Consider the following 12,766-nt stretch of genomic DNA (forward strand, 5'->3'; position numbering starts at 1 on the left):
TTGCTGTTCCAGTGCCTGCTTGTCTTGTCAAGTCTTGTGCCTGACCTCCATGTTTCAGCTTGCTAGACTCCTGAGTTCTTGGGGTTCTTTCACAAATGCATCACATCAGTTCTCAGGTAGTACATGTGGTACTGAGTGAGCCCTTTTTGAAAACATCATGCACCTTGCAACTCCATAGGTTCCTCCATTGTTTGTCATTTGTAGAGTTATTTTCATTGTAGAGTTCTGGGCTCTCATGGCAGGTGCTATACCCAGAGTAAAAGGCAATCCTTGCCCTGGGAAACTTGTGCTCTAGAATCTGATAGACAAGAATAGGAGTAAAGGGCTGTAAAACAAAAGCAGAGGGAACAGGATAAAGGTCTACAAATGTCACGTTAGTTGCATGCATTTGGGCGGGTTAGTTTTTGGGAGGGAGTAAAATGATTTTGGTGTGGTTCATTGGGAATATTCAGATGAATGGAAACAAAGGAAGGGAAAATGATATTGAAGGGACGGGTTAAGTTAGGTAGGAGAAGGGGATCAGGAGGGGCAAGTGGAGTGAGGATAATGCGGGTGGGAAATGGCGTGAGCAACCAGTCAATACAAAGAAAAGAACATCCAAATTAAAACCTGAAAAAATAGCCCAACTTCAGCATCCAAAAGCCCCTGCTTCACTTGCTTGCCTCCGCTCCTACTTGGCAGGGTTCCAGTAGCCCCTTTCCTGAGCTTATGTGGCTGGTGAGGAGGAATGGGAGTATAGGGTTCACAGGTGAACAGGGTGGGGTTTTCCCATGGATGATCATGAGTTTGGGGATACTTGAGGGAAGGATGATTTCAGGTGGCAGTTAGCTACTCCTACACCTTTTGTAGGGCTGAGTACCTCCTAGTTGCAGCTCTAAACCTAATTTTCATCTTATTATGCTGTTCTACCAGGTTTGGAATGGGAGCTGTTTATGCAGCAAAACAAGCAAACCTCTGCCCTGCCCCACCACATACTCCTACTAGCTTAATATGGAACTTGGTGCAACTTTCAAAGCACATTTCAATTTAATTTTTAATAGAAGGCTTCTAAGTAATTGGGTAAATTGGGAATATAATCTGAAACTTGACTGGCTCATCGCTTGTCCTATACATACAGCCTCTGCCCTTAGGATTGTGCTTCCTTCTTGTATTACACCACATTTGACCATTTTGTTGCATATGCTTGTGTTCATTTATTGTACATGTGGCTTCAAGCAGCAGGCATTGCAGCAAGTGTTGCATAGTCTGAGGCTCTGGACTGCCGTTGCAGGCAGTTGAACCAATAGCATAGCCCCATTTAGGATTGTGCCCAGGAGGCAGCATGCTGCTTGGCATAGGTTCAGGACAGTATCACATATGCCTAACACGGCATAAATTGCATTGGGAATCCGATTTGAAATAAAGTGTATAATTTGGATCCAATAGGCCTTCCCCTTTGCTACGATGAGTCTTTTGCCAAATGGTTTTGAGGTTGTTAAGGGGTATAAGTGCTTCTGCTTGAGAGAGCACTGTTTTATTGCATATCTGCTCTACTTTGATGCCTTGGCACCAGATTGTATTTAGGTACCCGAGTGCTTTTTGCTTCCTTCACTGTTCTTTTGCAAAATAGGAGTGATAGAACAGTTTTATGCCTGCTTGTACCATGTCCACTAGCTGTGGAGCAGTGTTCTGTATTTGAAACTCAATGAAAATAAGCCAGTTTGCACATTCCATGATGCAGTCTTCAAGTAAACCTCATGTGCTTCACACTAAGAGTATTGTCTTAGTTTTAGAATGTACTTCTGTTTGCAGCTGTAACTTAGAAAATGTATCGGGGAGCACAGGAATGTTGCATTAATTTCTGATCTCATGGAGACTTTTAAAAATGCATAGAGAAGGAGTGTCAAAGATAAGGTCCATAGGCTGCATTTGACCCATGGAGGCCCAACATGCAACCCCCAGTGCTTCATTGCGTATAGGTGAGAGTCCCAGACCAGCCTGAGCGAGCGTTCCACACACTGTGTTCCTGGACCAGCCTCACATGGGCACCATATGTGGTGCTGTCCCGAATCGGTTGCATAAGTGCGGTGGATACAGGGGGAAGGAAAGTGAGTCCACAGACCCAACCTAACCCAGGGGGCTAGCAATATGCCATTCATTCTGCAATTTGGGGCCAGATGGGTTTGACGCTTCTGGCATAGAGACCCACAGAAGGTCTTGAATATGCACTGAAGACTATTACAGTTCTTGAACGTTGATCCCTTATTCCTTTTATAATCCATATATAGAAAATCCAGAATAAGCTCTAAGACCTTAATTTCATATATGAAGGTAATTAATCATGAGTGATCATAATATAATTAAATATATGACATAATCGTAAAGGACATCTGCATGTGGGTACTGATAAACGTGCACAAGGGTGTCCAGAGACTTTGGTAAGAGACATCTTTCTAAGTGTAACAGATGAGATGGGGAAGAGGGGCAGTCAAAGAGAGGATATCTTGGCAATGTTTACAATGTAGGTGCAGTATACTGGAATGGGCTTTAGTGTCCAGAACAATGGGCACTCACTTACTGATGAATTCCTGGAAAAGCTGAGCTCAGGTTTCATGGCTCACCAAAGCAAGAATAAGCAGGGGAGGGGTGAATCGGGGGAAGAGGCTTTGGAGGTGAGGAGGGAAATAGGCAAGGTGGGGTGGGGAACCAAGGCTGCAGGGGGTGGAATTGGCAGAGGGAGACATGGAGGGGGAGAGAAAGGGTGGGGGCCCAAGGCTATGGGAGGTAGGTGGTAGGCACAAGGAGGGGCCAGTGGTGGTGGGGGGGATAGAGAGCAAGCTGCCTGCCACCCCACACTACCTGCAGTGGTAGTGGGGCATACATTTTAATATGATCATCCAATAATTAGATTGTATATGTGGAAAATTATAACAAATTTATAACTTATCCATGGATAGAATCTAATTATTGGGGGGTCATCTTAAATTCAGAGTCATCTTGGATTTGGGTTGTATTCTGGCATCAGTGCTTTCCTAATTGGGGTGACAGATGGGAGGCGATGAGGAATTTGCTGGGGACATAAAATGAAAAAAGTCTAGTCAAAATCCCAAGGTATGTAAATGAGAATAATGATTAAACTGAGGGTTTGGTAACTGTTCTGAGGACTTGACATGATATGGTTGAAAATGAAAAAATGGGTATTTTTGTCAGGTTCAGGTAAACCATAAGAGGAACCTAGGGTTTACCTTGGCCACTTACTGTATTTACCCAAGTCCAAGACAACTTTGAATTTAAGATACTCCACCACATAATTAGGTTCTGTACATGGAAAATTATTCATTTCATCATGTTTGTTATATTTGTTATAATTGTCCTTGTATAGAATCTAATTATTGGAGGATCATCTTAAGTTAGTTCCCCTCCCTCCACCACCACTATGACAGGGAAAGCAGACCACTGAACTCCTTCCCCCACCAATCCGTTTGCCAGCTCCAGTTGCCCCCATGGACCTGCCCCCTAGCCAGGCCCATGGAGCGTATGGTGGATCAAGCCTAGCCAGACACCAGCAGTGGCAGTGGGGCAGGTAGCAGCTGTGGCTTCTCTGTCGCTGTGTAGTCTTCCTTGCACTTCCCCTGCCACACACCTCCTGCCTGCACTCCCCCTGAACCATGCACTGGTCAATCTCCTCTGTGTTCCCCCTGCTCCACAAGCCCCCCCAGCCTGTGGCAGGTTCTGGCTGCAGCCACCACCTGTCCCCAGGCCATACTGAAATTTAAGACCAGGAGGTTTATTTTCCTATGTTGAAAGGAGGAAAAAATTCTCATCTTCGATCCAAGTAGGTACAGTAAAAAATGTCTTGATAAATGTGTATGACTACCTTTGTCTTGTCTACAGTGGAATATGCAAGTTCAAGTGCATTTTTTCCTCCTATTGTACTCTGGGCCTGAAAGGTTAGCCACATGTGGTGGTGTGACTCGGAAGCATTGGTTTATTTCTAAGTAACTTATCTCCCATATTATTGATCTGTTTCCACCATTTTAGAAGTATTTATTGAGTAAGAAGGATGTGCTCACTTTCAGCTAAGTGAAACAGCCCCATCAGCGAATGGATATTGTGTCCACAGAATTTAACAAGACTTAAGGAAAGTGATCTTTTGCTTGACAAGAGTTTCAAAGTACTGCAGGAAGGACTAGGCTAAAAAAGAAACCTGTGTCTTCCCTGGCAGTTTGCTATGTAGGAAAGCACACATATTTTACTTAAACACACACGTACAAATACTACACTTGATCTGAGCCTTCAAGAGGCCGAAAAGTAACACGTTCAAGAGATCACACGCACACGTACATTTTCCAGCACAGCAGACATTATGAAGCATGCTGGAAAAGCAGGTGCCAGGTCTTCTGGCAAGGGAGGGGGAGGGGGTAGGGGAAGAGCATGCAAGTTCCCTGCCCGGCCCCCGCACCAAACATAGACACACCCTCTTTCCTGGCAGCGATGAGTCTTCTGCTGCCAGTGGGAGCAGTACCTGTCTGCACCTGCACCACCTCTACTAACATCAGAAATGGCAACCAGCATGATGGTCTCTTCCACCCCAATTTCATCTCCCAGCATTAGCCTCCCAGTGCCAGAGGAGGAGCTGGATATGGAAGGTGGGGAGCAGAGTGCCATAGCCAGGGAAATTCTGGGGATGGGGAGAATCTGAGTTTGTGTTCCACACCCCTCAAAGTTCCTCTAGAGGCAGGTCTTGTTCTCCGGAAGGCACCTCAGAGGAGGTTGTGGGGTCAGGTGGCTTAGCTTCCCCTGTTGTTGTACCTCTGCCTGCTGAGGAGGGGGATAAGGCAGGATCCCCACCCTCAACCCAGAAGGGGGGGACGGAGGGGGGGAATGTGCAATCATTCTGAGGTGGCAGATGATCCCAGGTATGTTACCTGCTAGCACTGCCGAAGGCAGATCAGGAGGGCAACAGGGTGAAATATTTCACTACCACAACGATGCTGCTGCATCTCTGGAGGCAGCACCCCTTTGCACTTGTTCCTCCTCAGCCTGGCACCAGTGGGACCATGCCCAAAAAGAGGTCCCCCTTCCTCTCCAAAGCTCCCATCCCCCCAAAGCAGAGGCAGGCCACCCCGGAGTGGTGGGGGAAAGCCTCAGACAAAGTGGGGGTGCATTGCAAGGGTGAGCGAGGTCACCCAGAGCATGGGGAAGATGCTTGCTCTGGATGGCCAGCCCTTCTCCTTTGAGTGGCCAGGGTTCAGGTGGCTCATGGTACTCATGACCCCATCCTACCAAGTGTCCGTACACACTACCTTTAACAGGATGGTGGTGCCCTCCCTGTATGAGGCATGCAGGGAGTACTTGAGGGAGAAGCTGCGGAAGGCAGGGCCACAGGTAGCTTTACACTTCACCTCGGACATCTGGAGCAGCCAGGGTGGAGATCATGCCTCTACAGGGCATGATCATCTCCCTCACAGGGCACTGGTGCAGTCAGTCAGGGTGTTTTGGTGGGCTCTCCTTTAAGGCGAGGTGATAGATGAGTTCCACACGGCAAGGGAGATCATGGTGGCCATGAACTGCATGGTGCAGGGTGGCTCGTTGGACAGGGCAAACTCACCCACAGGTTCATGGTCAACAACGGGGCTAATATGGTCAAGGTGGTCCATGATGTCAGCTTTGTTGGCAGCTACTGTGTGGCACACAAGTTCCCCCTCATAGTCCAGGGATGCATTGGAGGGGGACAGGGCTCCCGGTGACAGCACTGTTGTTACCATGACCAGCCAGCTTATGTCAAAATGCAGGAAGGTGGCAGGCTACTTCCACTGGAGCATCAAGGGGGCCAAGATACTGCGGGAGAAACAGGCGAAGCTGAGCATCCCACAACACAAAATTATGCAGGATGTGGAGACTCAGTGGAACTCCACATACCTGATGCTGGAAAGGCTGGTTGAGCAACAGACGGCCCATCAATGAGATGGCCTTGCTCGGGGAGATTTGGATCAGTGACCCCCTTAACAAAACAGAGTGGAATTACATCTCCCAGATCTTGGTGGTCCTCAAGCCATTCCTCAAGGCCACCGAGACCCTCAGCGCTGGCAATGCTCTCCTTCTCCATTTGATTCTCAAGCTCTTTCACTATGGGGATCACCTGGCTAAGTTCCAGGGGATCGATGTTCCTGGCTGGGTCAAGCCACTTTCCCCAGAGGTGCAGGCACTGATGAAGCAGCTGAAGGTCATCAAGAAATGGCTGGATCCGTTGCAGTCCAGTATGGTCCACGTGCAGGGGCAGGGGGATCCACTGTCCCATGCCAATACTCCAAGCACCAGCCAATCTCCTCCACCACAGCTGCTGCCAATGTGGGCCAACGGCATGGTTTCAATGTTGGGGTCCAGAGGCACCAGACCCTACCATCTGGCTGGTAGTGTGGAGGCCTCAGTGACTACCTATCTTGCCAAGGATGTGGAGCCACTGCAATGCAACCCCTTGGCCTATTGGGCAGCCTGCAGCCAGATGTGACAGGATCTGGCCACGGTTGCCCGGGAACTACCTGTCCTGTCCACCGACCAGTGTTCCAAGCAAAAGGGTGTTCAGAATTGCTGGGGATATTGTGACATCTCACCGCACCTCCTTGGATCCTGGTTTGGTGGAGCAGCTGGTGTTCCTGAAGGTGAACCTCCTGCTGCTGGGGTTCCCCACGCTCCACATGCAGATGGAGTGAGTGCCACCCTCCTCACTCTGCACCTATTTTCTTTCTTTAGCTGCTTTCACAACCATTTAATGCCCCGCTCTCAGAGCTGCAGGCAGCAGTTTAGTTTTTCACCAGCCAGCAGGGGGAGAACATCTCCCTGCTGAGTTCCTGTGCCAGGATGAACTTAGAGGTTTCCTGCAATCTTGAAGTTTGTTTTTGTAAGTTTAAGGGGGGTTTGCAGCAAGCCTGACAAAATCGCAAAGCCTGCCATTTTTCACAGAAAACGCCTGATTTTCAGTAGGTCCCTACTTACTAACTCTCGACCAGGGTGTCACAAGATCCTTTCAAGGGTGACATGCAATTTTAGTTCTGTTAGGTGTGCAAACACCTCCATATGGTTCACATGATGAACACGGGGATTTCACATAGGAATTTGCAGTGTCAAAAGCATTTTGAGGTCTTTGCAACAGAAGAATTGCTCTATTTTTTTCTGTAGTCAAAAACTGAGTGAAAGCTAAGAGCTGACATTCTTGAGGGGTGCTTTGAGTCTAACAAGGTTGAGAACCACTGCAGTATCTGAAGTGTTTTAGTGATATAGTTTATTTTACTTGTTGAAGGACTTCAATAAGTTGTTATAGTTTTTCGTAGCGTCTTGCTAGTAAAAGCCACATCCATGATGGGAGTGCTTGACTGATATAGCATCTAGTAACCTGTATTAATAAAGCACAGCTAGTATAAGATCAGTCTTTGGTCTGGTCCATGTCCCAAAGCTGTTGCTGATACATGGTGGGCACGCGTACACATTCATTAATACGCTTTAAGTAATGCACATTAAATTTAGTACCTCCATTGTAAGATACTAAGAAAAAGCGAATTAGTCAATTTTAATGCGCATTAGCTAGCATGGGTTTCTTGTGACGCTTTAATGCTCCTTGAAGTGCATGTGTAGATGCTCCCTGTGGCTACCAGTCCCCAAGTGGAAATGCAGCTTCTAGTGTCAAAATAAGTTTTATGCTGATATAATTCATAAAATCATAGAAAATTATGGTTGGAACAGACCTCAGGAAGTCATCTAGTCCAACTGCCTGCTCAGAGCAAAACCAGCCCCAACTAGATCATCCCAGCCAAGGCTTTGTCTACCCAGGTCTTAAAAACCTCTAAGGATAGAGATTCCACAACCTCTTTGGGTAGCTTGTTCCAATGCTTTACTTCCTTCTTCCAGTGCTTTACTAATTAAACCACTTCCCTGAATAAAACAGACTCTACTAGGAAGAAAAATAATTTTACTGGTGTGAGTTGTATTTCTCAGTGGTAGACTTTTGCTGGCATAGCTGCATTGGATTGGAGTGTGTTTTTTTTTTTTTCTTTCTCATCACGGCCCTAATAGGTGTAATTATGCCAGCCAGATTTTTTGGTATACACTTAAGACTGTGGAAGGAGACACCAGCATAGATGGGGAGACCTGAAATTTCACTTGACAGCCAATGAGATGTCATAGATGGCTTACAATATGCTTCTTTGAAGCATGGAAGCACAGGTACGTGGCCAGTCATTGGTATTTGCATCCTTAATGTTTCCCAGTGCTGCCAGTAATCCATAAAAGAACTTCAGCTGTTTCCAAATTTCCAGTTGACAATGTGTAAAAAAACTATTTTGATAACTGCAGACTTTGTTAGTGAGTGAAACAGGCTGAAGCAATATCGGAGAATAATAAATAAAAAGAAGACTGGAATTTCTGGTTATCTTGCACAGCTAATTGTTAATGACTGCACTACATGTCAAATGCTGAACTCCTTTTATGAAGACTTGGAAATATAAAGCACTTGCAAGTTGCCCAATTCTTAACATTCTCTGGAAGAGAAGGGGCCAGGCACTGTCACTGCTCCTTCACCTTTATTGTGAAATCTACAGTGGCTGTGGCTTTGTTGTAGAAGTTCCAAAACAGACTTTAGCTTGTCCACAAAAATAGGATGTTTGAGGACTTGTTGCAGAAATCCAGTGACCTTGATGGACCCTGGCTAGATTATTTTCATAATAGCGAGGATACAGAACCCCATTTTGATTCTGCACATAGAGGGTAAGAGATTTAATTCAAGTCAAACATCTAATTTATCTAAATGGGATTTAGCTTTTAGATACCCTGGTCTTACAAAAAATTTGGGAAGGGAAGCATAAGTCCTATAAATATTGTTAGAGCCCAGTTATTTTGTGACTTTACTCAACTGCAGCTTCCCCCCCCCCCCCCCCCCCAGTCTTGGCATATATTCATGCCAAGAATCTTGGGTATTAGGGTTTGTAATATTCCTGGATTCTGCAAAATGCATTGTAGATTTTGGTGCTGTGTGGTGTTCCTGTCATTTTCACTCCTCTCTGAACCCAGAAATCTCTCGCACAGAAACTTTAGAAAGGTAGTAATGAATGGTAGTATGTTGTTCACCAGCTGCTTTTAAGAAATCCACAAAATTGTGCTTCACATTTGTGTCCCAGTACAAGCATCACTATTAACGTCAAATTGATTTCAGCTCTGCTTTTTCATTTATTGTCATTGCTCCTCCTCCAATAAAATTAAAAGGAAAACTTGCAAATTAATTTAGCTTAAGACATCTTGGTCATGGTTCTGACGACTTTTGTTCCCTTTAGCTAGCATATACACATGACCTGCTTGTTTATTTGATAAATCTGTTTGCTTCAAGCACATTTGTATCCAAAGCAAAAAACCCAAAACTACTCTGATCTCTGATAAATCACTAAACGACAAAAATCTTGCTCCAAGGGGAAAAGGGATGGGTAATGGACTGTTTGTTATGATATACGTGCACCACTCACAAAATTCTGTGTGCACACCTGTGCAGTGGGAACAAAATGGGGTTTAGTTTGCGGCTGTCCTGAATTCTCATGGAAGTATCTTCCACTGATTTAAACCAATCCTTGAATATTCTGTATACTGCACAGAAAAGCTTTTAAAGCTTTCTGTACAGAAAAGCTAGAGGAGCTTTTAGCTGTGGTTTAGATATCTAAGCTCAGGCCATGGGAAGCCTTGAAGATAAGAGTCAATATCGAGACTTGATTGGCAAATCTACGGGAAGCTGTTGTAAAAAGCAGGGGATAGGTTTGCTGTGCCTGTGTTGCAGTGTTGCAAACTTACTAGAGTTTTTTGGCAAGCAACGGACTTTATGGCTAGGTATATTGCACTATATCATACAGTCTCCTTCATTGCGGTATAAAGTGCAGGACTTTATGGCCAGGTATCTTGCATTGCTATAATCCTGTTGAGAAGTGACCAAAATGTGAATAACCAAAGTCTGATCACTATCTGCAAGGATTGGTTAGAATCCAGTCAGCTAAAAATGATAGCACGATCTGTGGACATGGCTATATAAGAGTTTAGCTACAAGTGATGGTAAGTAGGGCTGTGTGAAATGTCACCGGCTGTTTTGTTTCGATGCTGTCTTGACTCATTTTGAAATCTAAATGAAGGGTTTTGAAACAGCCTCAAAATGAAATGAGGGCAGTCGAAACGTTTCAAAGCTGAAGCTGGGCTTGCCTGCAAGGAAACGGAAAGTAAGGAGAGGGAGGGGGAGGAAGGACTGCTTTCATATTGACTGTGACTGTTTGGCTGCCTGGAATGCTGCTGGTGCTACTGTGCTGCTCACTCAGTTATAACCTGTTGCCATTTAAAGTGGTGGACCAAGATGAGGCTGTAGGGGAGGAGGAGACCTCATTGGGGCACACTACCAGCCCCACTGAGGGCACACCTTAACACACACGCAGAGTCACATGTGCATCTTGCTTGTCAGCAGCTTGAGGTGCAGTTTCCCATAAACCCCTGCACCTATCTCATAGATTCATAGATGTTAGGGCTGGAAGGGACCTCAGCGGATCATCGAGTCCAGCCCCCTGCCCCAGGGGCAGGAAGTCAGCAGGGATCATAGGATCCCAGCAAGATAAATATCCAAATTTCTCTTGAAGGTGTTCAAGGTAGGTCCTTGAACCACCTCCGGTGGCAGTCTATTCCAAACCTTGGGGGCTCGGACAGTAAAGAAATTCTTCCTTATGTCCAGCCTGAAACGGTCATGGAGGAGTTTGTGACTGTTCAACCTTGTATTCCCCTGGGGCGCTCTGGTGAACAGACGTTCCCCCAGATCCTGGTGAGCACCCCTGATAAACTTATAGGCGGCCATCAGATCACCCCTTAGCCTGCGCTTTTCCAGGCTGAAGAGTCCCATAGCTCTCAGCCTCTCTTCATAAGGTCTTTTCCTGGCCTCTGATCATGCATGTGGCTCTCCTCTGCACTCTCTCAAGCTTTTCCACATCCTTTTTGAATTGCGGAGCCCAGAACTGGATGCAGTACTCCTTAAACCGTGGCAGGCTTTGTGGCCTCAGCAGGGGCTACCATGCCCGTTGTTTCATCAAAATCTTCCAAAAATGTCAAAGTTATAGGCTGTTTTGTGCTTCCCCATTATAGCCTATGGGCAAAAGGTTGAAACAGCGCCAAAATAGCAAAACAGTTTCAACTAAACAAAATGGAACAATGCCTTTGAAACTAAACTCGACACAAAACACTGTCCTGTCCAAACAGCAAAACAGAAGTTGAAGCGAAACAGTGCTGTTTCCCACAGCCCTAATGATAAGCATGTATATATCGGTATCTGCAACAAAGTAGGACACACAGACAAAAGACCTTGTGCTCCTGGGGGAGAACTAACAAAATCAGAAATGAAATCAGTTTCTAAAGAGTTTCTGTCCTAAATCCTTAAAAAACACCCAACTGGGTAGACAGAATCTTCTTCACATCTTGCAAATAATTCCTTGTCAGATGTCACAGTAGCGTTGACCATGTCAGAGAACAAAGAAAGTAAACAATTTCCAAATTCCTCCCTCAGAAGCTTTAGGTGCTTGCCTTTGGGAGAATTATTTAGTGGACAGGTCTTGTGCATCATCTGGTTCTCACGCATCGTGAGATATAACAACAGGCTCTGAAAGATGCTTCTGTGATAATGAGTAACTTCTCAGTTTCATTTTAATGTGCATTTAAATTTAATCTACAGCCTTTTTTGAATTTCACATCAGCTACTTGGGTAAATGCTGAGCTGTTGTGCTTGCTGCTGTGCAAGTGCCACTGTAGTCTAGATGGAGTGGGATGTTTTGTAGTTCCTTCTGGAAAGGTCTGACATCCCAAAATAATGGAAGAAATACTGAGCATTTGAGCATTTTTAATCCCCCCCCCCCTTCCCATTTCAGTGCTATAATCATTTATGTTCTTAGGATTGTTTCAAAGCCAGTAGCTGAAAAAGGGGTAACCAGCAGCACAGTCTAAAAGGTAGGGCACACAAATATAAAACTCAGTTGAACTCCTAGGGTGCATCCAGACAAGCATGCACGTGCCTCTTATAGTGTCTCAAACCCCTTTGAGATGCTGCAAGATGCATATGTAGAAACAAAAAAAAAAATTCCCTGTGCTGCATATTTGCAGCACGGGGGCAAAATTTTGATACCTGGAGATCCAGGTATCAAAAAAATACCCCGTGAGAAAAAAGCGGGGCAGGGCACGGTTCTGGACCGTACCCTGAGGAAACTGGAGCTCAGGTCCTCCACAGAGACACTCAAGTAGCCAGCCAGAGCGTCTCTATGGCTGACCCTTGCCCTACTGCTGAAGCATGCTGCTTGCCCATGCAGGGCAGGGAGCAGTGCAAGCTGCAGGGACCGCCTGGCCCCACCCTCCCCCTATACAGCCCACACTCTCACTGGCTGTAGCAGCAGCCATTAAGGCCACTTGGGACCTTGTGGCACAGCCCCTCCCCCACGCGGCACAGGGCAGCAGGGCTCAGCCCTGACTGCCTGGCACCTGCGCTGCCACATCGTGCGAGTGCAGCCTAGCTCTGCAGGGTGCTGCATGCTGTCTGGCATCTCAGAGCTGCTCTGGCTGTCACCTGAGTCTGTCACTGCTCAGCCCAAGTTGCCTGACTGTGCAGCGCTGCAGAGCGCCCTGCTGAGCCAGGCCGCACTCGTGCAATGTGGCACCGTGGTTACCAGGCAGCTGAGGCCGATCCCCACTGCCCCGTGCTGCATGGGGGGGCTCTGCCATGAGGCCCCAGTGGCCAAGA

The 12,766-nt window shown here is 46.4% G+C and overlaps 1 protein-coding gene across 7 annotated transcripts in view; it reads left to right on the forward strand.

Annotated features, from left to right (window-relative positions):
- Positions 1-12,766, forward strand: part of NVL (nuclear VCP-like) — a 76,611-nt gene that overhangs the window by 33,453 nt on the left and 30,392 nt on the right. The gene's annotated exons all lie outside the window — the stretch shown is intronic.

The sequence above is a fragment of the Alligator sinensis genome, unplaced genomic scaffold (assembly GCF_000455745.1).
Source record: "Alligator sinensis unplaced genomic scaffold, ASM45574v1 scaffold753_1, whole genome shotgun sequence".
Classification (NCBI taxonomy): domain Eukaryota; kingdom Metazoa; phylum Chordata; order Crocodylia; family Alligatoridae; genus Alligator; species Alligator sinensis.